General features: G+C 46.4%; 1 protein-coding gene across 7 annotated transcripts in view; it reads left to right on the top strand.

Moving 5' to 3' along the window:
- Nucleotides 1-6,569: 6,569 nt before the first annotated feature.
- The window catches only part of JADE1 (jade family PHD finger 1), a 66,937-nt gene continuing 57,686 nt past the window's right edge, over nucleotides 6,570-15,820 (top strand). For 2 of the 7 annotated variants that reach the window (XM_025385550.1, XM_025385558.1), the window contains exon 1: nucleotides 6,570-6,830. The gene's annotated coding sequence lies outside the window, so the exon portion shown is untranslated. Of the gene's footprint in view, nucleotides 6,831-6,865; nucleotides 7,250-8,210; nucleotides 8,345-8,785; nucleotides 8,926-15,820 lie in introns of those variants that run through there. The other 5 variants (XM_025385551.1, XM_025385556.1, XM_025385552.1 and 2 more) reach the window with 5 other exon arrangements.

Consider the following 15,820-nt stretch of genomic DNA (forward strand, 5'->3'; position numbering starts at 1 on the left):
AGTCCTCCCCAGGCACCATCAGGGACGCCTCCTCTGCTCAGCCGTGCTGCTTGAGCCTCGGCTCTGGGTGCTGGGCGGGGACTTGGATCCCACCGTACCAGGGCTTCCACCTACTCACTGCCCATCAGGAGCTTTGCTTGATTCCGCTACATGTTGCTTTCTGCCCAAAACGCTGCCTCTGCCTTGTGGACACCCTCCTGACATGCCCCAGGGACTCTGTAAACCCCAGAGACATCCTCCAGGTACCCCTTAGAGGAGCAGCTCCAGAACTGGGGGAGCTGGAGGCCTCTGAAGAGCTGAGAGTGCTAACGATGCCTTCATCGCAGGGTGGTTTGTTTGCCTGTCTGCACTCCACAATCAACGACGACAGTCCAACCTGCTTTCAACTGTCACCTAGCCTCCTAACGAGCTCTACTCTCTCCAGTCCCCAAACTCGCCACCCTCCCAACCCATCCAGTTCTCTACCCTGAAGCCAAAGGGCTTGTAAAAAGTCAGCATTTGGCCCCCATCCTCCTCCTCACCTGGTTGATGCCTTCAGGTTTCAGCTTTAGTGTTACTTATTCTTAGACCGATGTCTTCTCTGACCACCCTCTTCCCACCACGCAGATCAGGTGCATGCTATATGCCTTGCCCAAACCCTGGAGTTTATTGTAATCACTTTTTAATATTTTCTACTGGCCTGTGGACAGAGAATAGGCCTACTTGCCTGTTTTACCTTGTTTCCAGTGCCTAGCCAGCCCTGTGCCTGTGACATACTAATTGCTTAATACATTTGTCTGAGGAATGAAGAAACATTAGACAAGAAAGTTCAGAAAACAGTTGGTTAGAGGTGGTGGATGGGACTGAGACCTACATAAGTGTTTTTCTGATTGAGTGCGGATCAGAACTACCAGGAAGGGTTGTTAAAACACAGATTGTCGGATCCCACTTTCTGCTTCAGTAGGTCTGAGATGGGGCTGGAAATAATGCAGTTCTGATAAGTTCTCAGGTGCTGCTGCTGATGATTAGAGACCTTATGAGTTACATCTATTCTGTTGTTGGTAAGAAGAGAAGGCTGGAGGGGTAGATTAGAGGACTTTCAGATAAAAAGAAGGGTAGGGTGGGATGTATAGACTTTGGAAATCTGAAAGGTAGTGGTCAAAGTGGGAGATCTTTGAGTTTGATAATAAAGATGGCAGAAATTTCCAATAGTTGACAAGGTCCAGGGAGAGCAGCTATGAGGTTGCATAGCCAAAGTAACCTGTGGAGGAAGGTATAACATGGAGGGGGTTGGCCGGGCGCGGTGGCTCAAGCCTGTAATCCCAGCACTTTGGGAGGCCGAGACGGGCGGATCACGAGGTCAGGAGATCGAGACCATCCTGGTTAATATGGTGAAACCCCGTCTCTACTAAAAAAGTACAAAAAACTAGCCGGGCGAGGTGGCAGGCGCCTGTAGTCCCAGCTACTCGGGAGGCTGAGGCAGGAGAATGGCGTGAACCCGGGAGGCGGAGCTTGTAGTGAGCTGAGATCCGGCCACTGCACTCCAGCCTGGGCGACAGAGCGAAACTCCGTCTCAAAAAAAAAAAAAAAAAAAAAAACATGGAGGGGGTCAAAGACCTGAAATGCATAAATATTGCAAAAAAGTATTTAATACCCAACAGAAAATTGAAAGATGTAAGTGAAAAGGAAGGATGTAAAATGGAATGTGTGGCATCATTCCAATTTTATGAAAAATGCATAGAAAAAAGACCAAAAAAATGACATTGTTTATAATAGTTATCCATATGGTTGAGTTTTATTACTTCATTTTTCTAAATTTTCAAAATTTCATTATCATGTATTCCTTTCATGATTAGGGAAGAGCTTCACTTATTTTGAACCTCCTCAGCTTTGGTCATTTCCATCTGGTGGAATTATCTCCTCTTATCCCATTTCATACTTATTTCTCTTTGACATCTTTACTTTCACTAAAAGTATGGAAATCAACAGAATTAAAATAACCAAAATGAAAAACAAGCAAAGGAAAACAAAAAGAAGGGCAAGAAAGAATCTCAAGAAAAAAATAATTTAGTTGGTACTGACACCAACAAGAAACAATCATTCCATATATTTGGAGGTTGTAATGACTTACCTGGAGGAGCTAAAATGTTGCTGAGGACTGGCGACCTCGTCGACAGGTCAGACAGGGAATTCTAGTCCTAATCTCTTACCCTTCATCTCCTGTGTCACGGAGTTCAGATAAGTGTTGACTGTGGCTCTCGACTTTTCTTGTTTAGAATTATATGTACCATGCATTAGGACAAGGGGTGTTAAAAAAAAAAAAAAGAATTATATGTACTTATTCCTCTTTGAACTACATTCCTCCCTCATACAATATTACTCAAAAAAGTTAATAAAAAGTTATTATTATCATTATTTTGAGATGGAGTTTTCTCTTGTTGCCCAGGCTGCAGTGCAATGGCACAATCTCGGCTCACTGCAACCTCTGCCTCCCGGGTTCAAGCAATTCTCTTGCCTCAGCTTCCCAAGTAGCTGGGATTACAGGCGTGCACCACCATGTCTGGGTAATTTCTTTCTTTTTCTTTTTTTTTTGAGATGGAGTCTCGGTCTGTTGCCCAGGCTGGAGGGCAGTGGTGAGATCTCAGTTCACTGCAAACTCCACCTCCCGGGTTCAAGCAATTCTTCTGCCTCAGCTTACTGAGTAGCTGGGATTACAGACACGTGCCACCATGCCCAGCTAATTTTTGTATTTTTAGTAGAGACAGGGTTTTACCATGTTGGCCGGGCTGATCTTGAACGCCTGACCTGGTGATCTGCCTACCTCGGCCTCCCAAAGTGCTGGGATTACAGGCATGAGCCACCGTGCCTGGCCAATTTTTATATTTAGTAGAGATGGGTTTTCACCACGTTGATCAGACTGGTCTCAAACTCCCGACCTCGAGTGATCCACCCGCCTTTGCCTCCCAAAGTGCTGGGATCATAGGCGTGAGCCACCATGCCCGGCTGAAAAAGAAAAAGTTACTTTCTATCATTTAGTTATTAGAATTACTTTTAAAAATGACAATCTAAGCCCTCTTTAGTAACAAGACTTATTTTTGGCACAAAATTCCAAAAAATTAAAGTACACGCAAATAAACTTTTAGGATACAACCCATTTTATCCAGGATAGCCCTTTACAATTAAAAAAAAAAAAATTCTTCTCTCTGGGTCCAGGCGCAGTGGTTTATGTCCATTATCCCAGCCCTTTGGGAGAGCGAGGAGGGCAGATTGCTTGAGCTCAGGAGTTTGAAACCAGTCTGGTGAAATCCTGTCTCTACAGGAAATATGAAAAATTAGTCAGGTGTGGTGGTTTGTGCCTGTGGTCCCAGCTACTTTGGAGGCTGAGGTGGGGGGATTGCTTGAACCCTGGAGATGGAGGCTGCAGTGAGTCATGTTGGGATCACTGAAATCCAGCCTGGGTGACAGAGCGAGACCCCGATCTTGAAAAAAAAAAAATTATCTCGTCGGAATGTATACCAACTGACAGTTGTATCTGCCAGTAAGAATTTCTTGCTCATTTCCCTAAAGGAATGAGATAATACAGGGCTTTAGTGTATGCATCCCTTCATTTCAAATATGAACAATTCTGAGTGTCTTATCAAGCAAGGCCTTATAATTCTTTACCTACAGAGAAGTAGATGAAATGAAATGACTAAGTAAACATTCAGAGATTTAATCAAGTCTGGTTTCAAAATCAGGAATGTGAGTATAAATATCCAAATTTTTATTTCATAAAAATCCATTATTATGGAAGAAAATAATTAAATTGTATATGACTACAGCAGAATGTACAGGATATATAGAATTGTAATTATCACCACGAACATTGATGGGATCAGGAAAGACTAGAATCTTGATATTTCTATTACACTGAGTACCTTGTAGCTATTTTGTTGAATGTCTTTTCATCTCTGATAATAAGGTGTGAATTAAAAGAACTATTCCAGAGACTAGGATATGATGATCCTGAATGATTTGGCAAGGTAAGACAGTAAGTGACAGAGTGGAATCAGAAACTCGTTTTCCTAATTGCCAGCTTAGTACTTCTTATTCTAGGCTGTATTATCTGTGCTGCCGCAAGGCAAACCATATCATTGCCTTTTCCATTTTAGAAATAGGTTGTATAGGAGTTTCCTTTGTGGTCTGATGGCCAGAAACACCTATTATTTAAGAAATGCCAACTGCTGATCATTGATGACAAAATATTTTTACATGTTCCTTATGGATTCAAGTTGTACGCCATTTCTTCAAATAATCATCACGTTTCTAAGTTTGGTAAGAAAATCAGAAATGACTGAATGTTAAAGAGAAAGGGGACTTAGACATTATTTTTCCTGTCATCTCAGTGGGGAAACTAAAGCCCAGAGAGTCATATTCGGAGTTGGTGGGCGTCTCCTGACTTCTTGTCCAGGGCTATTTATAGCACATAGCACTATCTCAGTCGATGAGTATTCTGAAGTCATGGCATAATTGAGACTCTGTACATGGCACCTTCAGTCCTGTTCAGTGTGTCAGTGTGTGAAGTTTGTGTGCCATTTTATCCCTTTGTTTTTGTCATTCATTTTATTCAATACTTTTGTTGGTGCCTAATGTTTTTGATAGAAAAAGCAAGTAAAAGAGTAAGCAGCAAATGTGAGTTAAAAATTTTCTTCAGACAAATGCGTGAAGTAATGCTGTTTGGAATTTAGAAAAGTTGCAATTTTTGATGGAGAGAAAACCAAGAAAGAGACCAGTGGTGGCCGAGGGAATGGACAACCTCCTACTGCCAGGGCCTCTACTCCTGAACTGTTATGAGGTTGCCTGTTTCCTCTTAACAACCCTTCAGGTTAGGGGCCAGCTGTTAACTTCATTTTATTACCAGGAAAGAAACTGAGGCTCAGATAAAGTTCTTTTATCCCACAGGCACATAAAGTGGTAACTGAGAGAGCCAGATCCAACCATGTCTGGCTACAAAGCCTGTGTACTTTAACTTCTACAGAGAGTATGTGCAAGGCGAACCAATGAAAATAGCAGTAACTGAAGTGCAATACTAAGAATAGTAATAATGATAGTTAACACAGTGCTTTACATGTGTGATCGCTTTGAACAGGATTAAGTGAACACATGAATAGGACTGGCAGGGACTCTTTCTATTTTTCATTAGTGAAACAGGAGAGGACACATACACTACTTAGGATTTCCACTGGCTTACTTTGTTTTCTGAAAAATAACTGAAAGGCTCAATTAGTTTTGTTTTGTCGCATTTATCAGATTATAATGTTTTGGATGTGGGTCTGAATGTGGGTGGATGGGCTGGTGTGGGATTATGTGAAATCAAACCTGATATATTCAGAAAGGTTCTTCCTGTGGATACATATGCCTTTTGGGTTCGATACTTAGTTTGGTAATTAGTGATCACTGTTCCTATTTACTGAATGGGAGTTTTTTTTTTTTTTGAGACGGAGTTTCGCTCTTGTTGCCCAGGCTGGAGTGCAATGGAGCGATATGGGCTCATCACAACCTCCACCTCTGGGGTTCAAGCGATTCTCCTGCCTCAGCCTCCCCAGCAGTTGGGATTACAGGCACGTGCCACCACGCCTGGCTAATTTTGTATTTTTTAGTAGAGACAGGGTTTCTTCATGTTGGTCAGGCTGCTCTCGAACTCCCGACCTCAGGTGATCCGCCTGCCACGACCTCCCAAAGTGTTGGGACTACAGGCGTGAGCCACCGCGCCCGGCCTGAATGGAGTTTCTAATCCGTACTTTTTTCCTTTTGAAGGTGAATGTCATATACCCCTCTATTTCCCTAGGCGAATCCATGAAAGAAGTATGTTGCCCTCCATATGAAAAAGCAAGTTTGTCTTCTGCGTAAAATCAGTAACCACTCATTTTTAACACATTAATAACCCCCAAATGAATCTCTGATGACTGATCTGATACTAGCTTGTAATTCTAGTTTTAGCATTAGGCTCACTGCTCTTATTTGGGAGAGGATGTCCAATTCTGCAGTAATGTGTAACATAAAGTGGTGTCAATTTATAAATAATATCTTCTAATGGATTAATGCTCATTTGCAATGATCACTTCCATACAAATTTAGGTAAAGATGTTATTCAGAATTGGATTATCTATATTAAAAAATGTCATCCTAATGTGCAACTCCCTAAAACTGTTACTACAAACAACTCTTTTGCCACTCAGCCTAAAAATAAAACCTTTCACCCAAATGACACATCTCAATAGCCACATTTTAATCTACATAAATTTTTAAACTATTTTGAAAGAATCCATTTCTAGATGTCAGACAAGAGTTGAAATTGGGACAGCAGTTTGAAGGGGCTAATTTAAAAACCCACTTCCCTGCTTGGAGACACCTCAAGAATTTCTAGGCTCACAAGGTGGGTGAAGTAAGGAAAGAGACTTTTAAGAGCTGAACAGTGCCGTTCTTTGCGAGCCCCGACTGGCGCAGGCCGAGCCGGCTGCGGCGAGGGCTGCGAAGAGTTAACCAGGGACCGAGCCCCCCGAGTCGCGGGCTCCCCGCATGCTCCCTCCGCCCTCCCGTCCCCACCCTCTCGTTTTGGCAAGGGATTAAAGTGCTCCCCCCTGTGGCAGCAGTGACCCAGAAATGAGTTTGATTCACACAGTCCTTCCTCCATAACAAGCCAAACCAGACCGAGAGTGCCTCCGTGCGCGAGTGCCGGGTGTGTGCGCGCCGGCGAGAGCACGGGCCCGCCCGGCTCCCCGCCCGCTCGCCCGCCGCGGCCCGAACTCATGCAGCTCCGAGCGAGCGAGCGGCGCCCAGCCCAGCGCCTCGGCCGAACCCCTCCGCAGCAGGTACGCGCGCGGGCCGCGGGGGGCGCGCGGGGTGGGCGCGCCGCGCGTGGGTCCGCGCGTGGGTCCGTGTGCGCGTCCCGGTCCCGCGGCGGCGACCGCGGCGGCGGCGGCGGCGGCGGCGGCGGCGGCTGCAGGACGAGCCGAGAGGCTCAGCCATATTTGATGGTTTTGTTGCTTTGCTCGGGAGTTCTCGGGAGTAATTTAATGCCGAAGGTCGCTGCCTAGTGGAAATAATATAGTACGTCATTAATATGGCGCCAAAAGATTGGGTTCTCGATATGTAGCTAGGAGGGAGGGAGGCAGCCGCTGAGCGCAGCGTTACTATCCCACCAGTAACTTGGGCATTGCCGGGGCGGGGGCCAGAGGAGGAGGAGGAGAGGATGATTTTTGGATCCTGAGAATTGATCTATGTTGGATCAGTAAGTTTTATTATGATTTTTTTTTTTCAAATTTGGGGGGCTGAAGACTTAGAGCTATTTCTTCTTTTGGATTTGCGAATAACGTGCGGTTTTCAGGTGAATCATCAATTAAACGCGTTTAGGAGCAGAAGCCCAGTTTAAGTTGCTTTTAGTTTATAGGTTTTTTTTTTTTTTTCATAGAAAGCCAAAGTGCATTAGGCTGCATGAAAGTGGAAAGCATAGTAGCAACTTGGTAGACAGATGGCAATGGCAGAACGCAGGTTCGCGTACATATATGAATCCAGAGTGTGTGAGACCGTGTGTGTGGTGGGACTGTATTTGTCCAAACATAGGTGTGTGTAGGTACATTTGTGTGTGGTGGCCGCAGCCCTGGCTCTTGTCACCGCGTCGCCACATGTCCAAAATATTCATTGCATCAATTCAAGGGCAGTGAGAGGGGGGTGGGGGGCGGGGGTGGAGGGACAGCTTGGCAATTCTTCCGAATTGGGCTTCCAGTGGTCAGATCTTTTACTTACAGCGCGACTGCTTGTAAAGTGTAAAACCCCTTCATCGATGAAATGGGGTAGGAGTTGAGAGCAAAGTACCGATTAATCATGAACTTAAAGGGGATTGCAAATTGCAACCTTTGGCACCATCTGCAAATTGTGGGGGTGGGGTCTCTTGGTCTCCTTGCTTCCTTAAATGAACGTGTAGTGTGTACCCCGGGACTGCAAGTTGCAGAGCCCTTCAGTGCACGTGTCTTGTGCCTGTGAGTCTGTGTTTGCGAGTTGGGGGCTGTTGTTCGGTAGCCAGCAGGCTTTCCGGGTTGCTCGGCATTGGCTTGCAAATGCGGGAGAGGGATGGAATGTGGAATGTTGACCGGGGAACCGAATCCTGTCGGAACGGTCCCATTTGCTGGAGAAATTCGATCCCTTCCACCTCCTTCCCGCTCCCCCCCGCCCGCCTTCAGGCAGGAGGCGGGGCTGAGGACGCGGCTGCTGCTCAAAGTGGCGGAGCGCGGCGGCGGGAGGCAGGTGCACGGCACCCGCCAGTGGGGGTGCCTCAACTTCCGCGGGCGTTTAAATAGCAGCCTCTCTCCCCTCCCACCGGTAATAGGTGACCTAGCGGCCGAGGGCGGCGGGGGGAGGGAACCGGGGGAGACCCGGGAGCGAGCCTCCGCGGCACGTGGGCAGGTGCTGGGTGGCCCCGGGGCCAACTTTTGTAGCCCGCCTCTGGCGTTTGAGGAGAGGCGGCCCAGTGTGGAAATGGGGGCGGGCGGCGGCCGAGGCGCTGCTTCTCCGTCGCTGCCGGAGCGTCACCTAACGGTCCCAGCTGCGCCGCCCGGGCCGGGGTGGGGGATTGCGGGGGCGGGGACGCCCGGCCCGCCGCACCCGCCCCGCACAAAGCCCGCGGCGCGGGGGTGGCCGCCGCGCCCCCGCCCCGGGAACGGCCCTAAGCCCGACGCGGTCCCCGCGCCGGTTCCGGCGGGCGGCCGCAGGCGTTTGTTTGTTGGTTCCGCGCCGCCTTCCTCGCCGGATGGCTTCCTGTGACAGAGGTGATACACAGTTTCCAGAACTGTCTGGGGGCGGGAGCGGGAGCGGGAGCCGAGCCCGCTCGGAGCTTCTCGCCGCCGCCGCCGCCGCCGCCGCTCCCATCTTAAAACCGTTTCTCGCCGGCGCACCCGCCCCAGACCGAAGGTGCCGCCCCGGAGGGACTCGGGGAGGGGGACGGCGCGGCCGTTTCCAGCGGCGCAAGTGGTTTCTGGACGCGAGGGAGCGTTTGATTTGCAACTGGGGCCGAGCGGATTGGTGCAGCTGGCGGCGGCGGGGCGGGAGGAGCTGCGGCGGCGGGGGGTGGCCACTTTCAAATAGAGAGGGCGGCGGCGGCGGGGACGCCGCTGCGGAGGGAGCGGGGCTTGGTTGCGCCACGAGAAGGTGTCATCACTGCACCGGGGCTAATTCCGGCGGAGGTGCCGGGAGTTACTTTCCCCTCCTCCCGCGCTGTTGTTTCTGTCGCCTCGGGAGGAGGAGGAGGAGGAGGATTGGGAGAGAGGGAGGGGGCGGCGCCGCGCGGAGCCGCGGCCCTGCGTATTCCCCGGCGGGCGGCGGGAGCCGCGCGGAGTGTTCGCCGCTGCGGGGCGGCGTCCCAGTTCCCCCCCAACCCCGGGGTGTCCCCCTTGCTGGGATCCTCAGCCTTCTTACCTCCCCCCGCACTCCGCCACCCTCCCACGGGAGCTCCTCATCCTCGAGTCCTCGACCCCGGCTCGGCGCGTCCCGGGTCTCCCCCCGCCCCCGGTCTCCCCCCCGCCGCCCCAGGCAGTGCTGGCCCCAGGTTTCCCACCCCAAGCGGGCGGGGGCGGCCGCAGTCCCGGCGCCGGTGAATGCTGAGAGCAAACAAAAAAGCGGGCGATTTAAACATGCCTTCGAAACCCGTTAGGAATGCGTCGTCTTCCGGAGACCGTTTAAAAGGAGCTTTAGCTTGCCTTCTAGTAACGAGGAGGCCGGCGCCCTGCCTAGCCTCGGCCGGGGCAAGGGGCTGTCGCCCTCTATTTGCCCCGGCCAAGAGGGAATTTAAATTTTCTTTTGTAAAATGACAGCTGCAGTGAATGACCTAAGATAGCTACGTTTTTAGGAAAGTGGAAGAGAATCTGAGGTTTCCATTAATGGGAATGCTTAGGGGGTTCTTTCCCAAAGGTTTTTATTAGGTGAACTATTTTTCCTTTTTATAATACCCGCCATGGCTCTCTTGCTACTTGTAGCTCAAGGCTAATACCTTTCAAAGCTAATGAACTAGTTTTAAGATAGAAATTATTTCCCTGAAAGCTGATTTAGGTAGTGACTCACCAGTGGTTAGAGATTTTATAGTAAGTAGCATTTTGATCAAATCACAACTGATCAAGATTTAATCATTTATAGGTGGAGAAAGGAAGCATTCATTATGCCCATACTTACATTGACTCAACACTTTTGATGTAGTAATTTGTTGTAGGTGGGCAACATATGTGGGAGGAGTTAAATGGGATGTTCTGTGAGTAACACTCTAGCAAGTACATGCAACCCAGAATTTTTATTGTCCTTTTGTCCCAAAGATCTTAGTCTCATTTACTTACGGTCACTTTTAAATCAGATGGCTTTCTTCTTGGTATTTTGCTGTCTTCCTCAAAGTTTGCATACTTTTGTAAGTGTCCTTTACTTGGCGTTTTCATTTTAATGTGTAGAATAAATGTAATTTTAAGCTGTTTAAGTGTTAGGTTTCCTCCTATTTCCTTTCGTCCCTATTTAGCAGAGATAATGGGAGTGTCTGAAAGTAAGGTAGAACTTGAACTTGATTCTATCTTTAAGATTACAGACTGCTTTCTAGTAAAAGTTGGGTTGGTTGCACATGTATTTTAACTTTAGCATGTGTGTTCATTTAAAAGGAAACAAAACACACCTTCTTAGTTCTCCCCGCTTCACTTGACCGGTTTTCTTCTGCCTGTAAACCAGTGCTTTACTTATATTAGTTATCAAGGTTGAAAGAGTAGCTATACAGTGACAACAATGAAAAATAAGTGTGTCTGGGTGAAACTAGAGGGAGAAAACCTATTGGAGTTTAAGGAATGTGTTTTGTTGCTTAGCCTAGGGGGTTGGGGAAGAAAGATGACCTAAAAAGCGAACTTGGAGGACTAGGTGAGAGTAAAAGCAGATTTCCATTGCATCTCACATTGCACGTGATCGATACTGATTTTTGACTTTAAGGAGCTGTTAATTAAAAAGTTATTACACAAGTAGTGTTACATGTACGTTTTTGAAAATTAGAAAATACAAGGAAACAAATATAAAAAATTGCTACTATCCATAGATGACTACTGTATTACTTTTCAGATAATTTTCTCTATATATACATGTATGTTTTAATAAAAAGGAGATACATGTACATACCATCTGTAAGGACTTTTTTTTTTTTTTTTTGACGCGAAGATTCACCCTTGTTGCCCAGGCTGGAGTGCAATGGTGCGATCTCGGGTCACTGCAACCTATGCCTCCCAGGTTCCAGCGATTCTCCTGCCTCAGCCTCCTGAGTAGCTGAGATTACAAGCTCCTGCTACCACGCCCAGCTAATTTTTTGTATTTTTAGTAGAGACGGGATTTCACCATGTTTGCCAGGCTGGTTTGCAACTCCTGACCTCAGGTGATCCACCCGCCTCAGCCTCCCAAAGTGCTGGGATTACAGGTGTGAGCCACCGCACCCCACTGTGAGGACCTTTTTTTTTCCTGTCAGCTAGCTTGGTTAGTTTTAATATCATCTATTACTGTGATGTGTCCAGATTTCCCCATTTAGCCCCGGAATGTAATAGAGAAGCTTTGTCTAAACCACTGCTTAATAAAGGACCATTTATTGCATTTGGTTGTTTCCCTTAAGTCGATTCCCTTAAGTAACTTTTTGACAGAATATCTGACACTGAGGAGGCAAACCTTTGGGAATAAAGTTGCCTGGATTTTAAAAAAGCAGGAAGTCAGAATGGTATTTATTGTAATTTGGAAATCTTAGATTTGGAGATCATCTGTTAGAAAAATACTTTAAGGAAATTTGCTTACTTGATGTTATTTTCCACAGACTTGTTGGAAAAAGATTTCTCAGATGTTTGTGTTTCAGTACTGAGGTAGTTGGAACAGTAAACATCAAGTTATCAAACACGGATTACATCCTGTCTCTTTAGGGTTTGGTCAGAGTGAAGAGGAGGCACAGGAATCTGTCACAGTTCTGCTTGCTGCTTTACTTTCTTGTTTGTGAAGCTCTTCCCTGTCATTTAGTATTATGGGGCACCTGTTACAGCATTACAGTTAATGGTCTGTCAGACTTTGTATTATAAAACTGGTTTTCCCATGAGGTTTATTAAACTTATCTTGTGGAGGGAAATATGACATATTAGCAAACACACCTTGCTTTTTATTTGGGTTGGCATTAAGAGGTTTAGCTTGATTGTTAAAACAGTGAAAGTTACGTCACGTTTAAACTTATTTCCTCTCTTGTACAAGCCTTTAATTTGTACGAGAATTGGCACCATATTCAACAATACCTTTTTTTTTTTTTTTTTTTAAACATGAAGGGTGGGTTTGCTTGGAATTTCTGGTTTCTTGGAAGGTATCAGCAATCTTAATTAGGAAAGTATTTTAATTCCTGAGACAGGTAAGTTGTGTCCTTAAAAGTCTTAAATCTGTTGTCTCCATTTTCAAGTCCTTACAGCACTTTATATGACTGTGTGTTTACAATCTGGACAATTACTATGTTTGTTCTTTTTATCTTTGTGGAATGTAATATTTCAGAAAGTTGAGATTTAGTTGAGTCTATTGTCCTTTGCCTAGTGTATTTCTCATATGAAAACTTCGGTTTGTGATCATGAGCGTGTATGCATTATTTTGATATTTTCTTTTTTTGCAGTTCATAGCCCTGATGAAGCAAGTTACTCTGCACTCCTAATAAATGCAAGAAAGTGACCTTGGAGGGCCTATTTTTTTTTTTTTTTTGAAACAGTGTCTTGCTCTGTCGTCCAGGCTGGAGTGCAGTGGCGCTATCTCAGCTCACTGCAAGCGCCGCCTCCCGGGTTTACACCATTCTCCTGCCTCAGCCTCCCGAGTAGCTGGGACTACAGGCACCCGCCACCACACCTGGCTAATTTTTTTGTATTTTTAGTAGAGACGGGGTTTCACCGTGTTAGCCAAGATGGTGTCGATGTCCTGACCTCGTGATCCGCCCGCCTCGGCCTCCCAAAGTGCTGGGATTACAGGCTTGAGCCACCGCGCCCGGCCGGAGGACCTTTTTTAATTACACATAGGAGTAACAATTTGTAAGTTTAAGGTTGGGTGTCATGGAATAGAATGGAAGAAACTGATGCTAAGCTTTGGCTATAATGGGACCTTTCCTAGCGCAGGACTTGAATGATTTATTAAGGATCCTTTCCTCACCTCAAAGCACAAACATAAAGATTACCAGACTTGGAATGGAAAGCCTTTATCATTAGGAAAGGGGCCATGTGTTTTTACGTTTAATCTCCTAGATCCATAGTATACGATGTGCACACAATAAGTGTTCAGTGACCAAATTTTGGTTACTCTAAAACAAATTCAGTATTTACTTTTTGCCTTTGGTTCTTCGGGTAGAGGTGAGACATAATGTGATAGAGAGCAATTGAAGAAAGTTAATTTTTTTTTTTTTTTTTTGAGAGGAGTCTTTCTCTGTCGCCCAGGCTGGAGTGCGGTCCCGCAGTCTTGGCTCACTGCAAGCTCCGCCTCCTGGGTTCACACCGTTCTCCTGCCTCAGCCTCCTGTGTAGCTGGGACTACAGGCACCCGCCATCGCGCCTGGCTAATTTTTTGCATTTTTTAGTAGAGACTGGGTTTCACCGTGGTCTTGATCTCCTGACCGTGTGATCCGCCCGCCTCGGCCTTCCAAAGTGCTGGGATTACAGGCGTGAGCCGCCATGCCCGGCCGAAGAAAGTTAATTTTTAAAACCTTAGATTCTTTTGGACTTATTTGCTGAGGGAAGTAAACTACAGTTTTCTCTCTCTCTCTCTTTTTTTTTTTTTGAGACAGGTTCTCACTCTGTCACCCAGGGTGGAGTGCAGTGGTGGGATCTTGGCTCACTGCAGTGGGTTCAAGTGATTCTCATGAGTCAGCCTCCGGAGTAGCTGGGATCACAGGCGCATGCCACCGTGCCTGGCTAATTTTTGTATTTTTAGTAGAGATGGGGTTTCACCATGTTGGCCAGGCTGATCTTGAACTCCCGACCTCAAGTGATCCACCTATCTCGGCCTCCCAAAGTGCTGAGATTACAGGCGTGAGCCAGTGTGCCTGGCCAGTTTTCTATTCGAAAGTGCTCACAATTTGCATCTGTCTGTCTATATATATATGTGTGTGTGTGTGTGTGTATATATATATATATATATACACACTTTTTTTTTTTTTTTTTTTTTTTGAGACAGAGTCTCACTCTGTCCCCTTGGCTGGAGGGCAGTGGCGCGATCTCAGCTCACTGCAAGCTCCGCCTCGCGGGTTCCCACCATTCTCCTGCCTCAGCCTCCCGAGTAGCTGGGACTACAGGCGCCGGCAACCGCGCCCGGCTAATTTTTTGTATTTTTAGTAGAGACGAGATTTCACCGTGGTCTCGATCTCCTGACCTTGTGATCCGCCCGCCTCGGCCTCCCAAAGTGCTGGGATTACAGGCGTGAGCCACTGCGCCCGGCCTATCTGTATTTTTTGTTAGATGACGTTTCGCTGTGTTGCTCAGGTTGCCCAGGCTCGTCTTGAACTCCTGAACTGAGTCCTCCCACCCTGGCCTCCTGAGTGGCTGGGATTACAGGTGTGCACCAGTGTGGCTGGTGGTAGTATTTTAAACTATTGATCATTTAGTGTCTCCTGTGCAGGATATTTTATTAATTTGAGAATTCATGGCATCTTCCATGAGAGTTTATAAGCACTTACTTTAACGGAAGAGTTCAGTGGTGTGGGTCCACACTGAGGAATAAAATAATCTTTTTTTCTTTTTTTTTTCTCACTTACACTAGGGTAAGGAACAAGAAATAGCAATGTTATTAGCAAGTTGCTTGAGGTTGAACGTCATGACTTGCTTTAGTTTAGCACAAAGTACACTAAATGCAATTTAAAATTTTTATTGATTACTCTGTCATCTTTATGAGCATCAGTTATTTCTGTGTGGAAATGTAATGATGCACTTAACATACAGAGGCTGTGTGTTGGTGATTTGTAACTTTTTAAGTTGGGGACACTTGAAACTGAAAGCCATGGATTCTCTCCCCCAGAAAACATGAGTGTTCCCTTAAGCACATCCTTGGATTCTAGTTTAAGTGTTTAAATTCTGGTGACGACTTTTTATGATTTCTCTGTGATCCTTTTACTGCCACTGTTACCATGTATTGTAGTTAAAATGTCTGTTGAGAACAGTGATTTTTCTGCTTATTGGTCATTAACTTGAAAAGTAAGAAGCTTGTTAGAAGTTTTAAAAACTTGTGTACACTAGCCCCAAGTAGAAGCCTCAGGGGTTTTCTTTTGAGAAAAGCCCACAGGTTTTACTGTGTCCTTTAAGTTGCTTAGAGGTCCCCTCAATGCCCTCCTTTTGATTATTGCCTGCTCTAGGTAGGGGGGAGTTTTTTTTTTTTTTTGAGATAGAGTCTCGCTCTGTCACCCAGGGTGGAGTGTAGTGGCACGATCTGGGCTCACTGCAGCCTCTGTCTCCTGGGTTCAAGCAATTGTCCTGCCTCAGCCTCCCAAGTAGCTGGGATTACAGGCGCATGCCACCACGCCCAGCTAATTTGTATATTTTTAGTAGAGATGGGGTTTCACCACGTTGGCCAGGCTGCTCTCGAACTCTTGACCTCAGGTGATGCACCCTCCTCAGCCTCCCCAAGTGCTGGGATTAGAAGCGTGAGCCACTGTGCCTGGCCATAGTTAGGGATTTCTTAAGGAGTGATTGTGTCTGATCCTTAATTTTGTAAGCTTTCGGGTGCTTGTCCAGCACCTGGTAATTGATTCACATTGAACTAAACACACATAATGGTGGTTTATAAACATCATACTACTGATCTGTTGATTTATA

This window comes from Theropithecus gelada, chromosome 5 (genome assembly GCF_003255815.1).
Source record: "Theropithecus gelada isolate Dixy chromosome 5, Tgel_1.0, whole genome shotgun sequence".
In the NCBI taxonomy this organism is placed as follows: domain Eukaryota; kingdom Metazoa; phylum Chordata; class Mammalia; order Primates; family Cercopithecidae; genus Theropithecus; species Theropithecus gelada.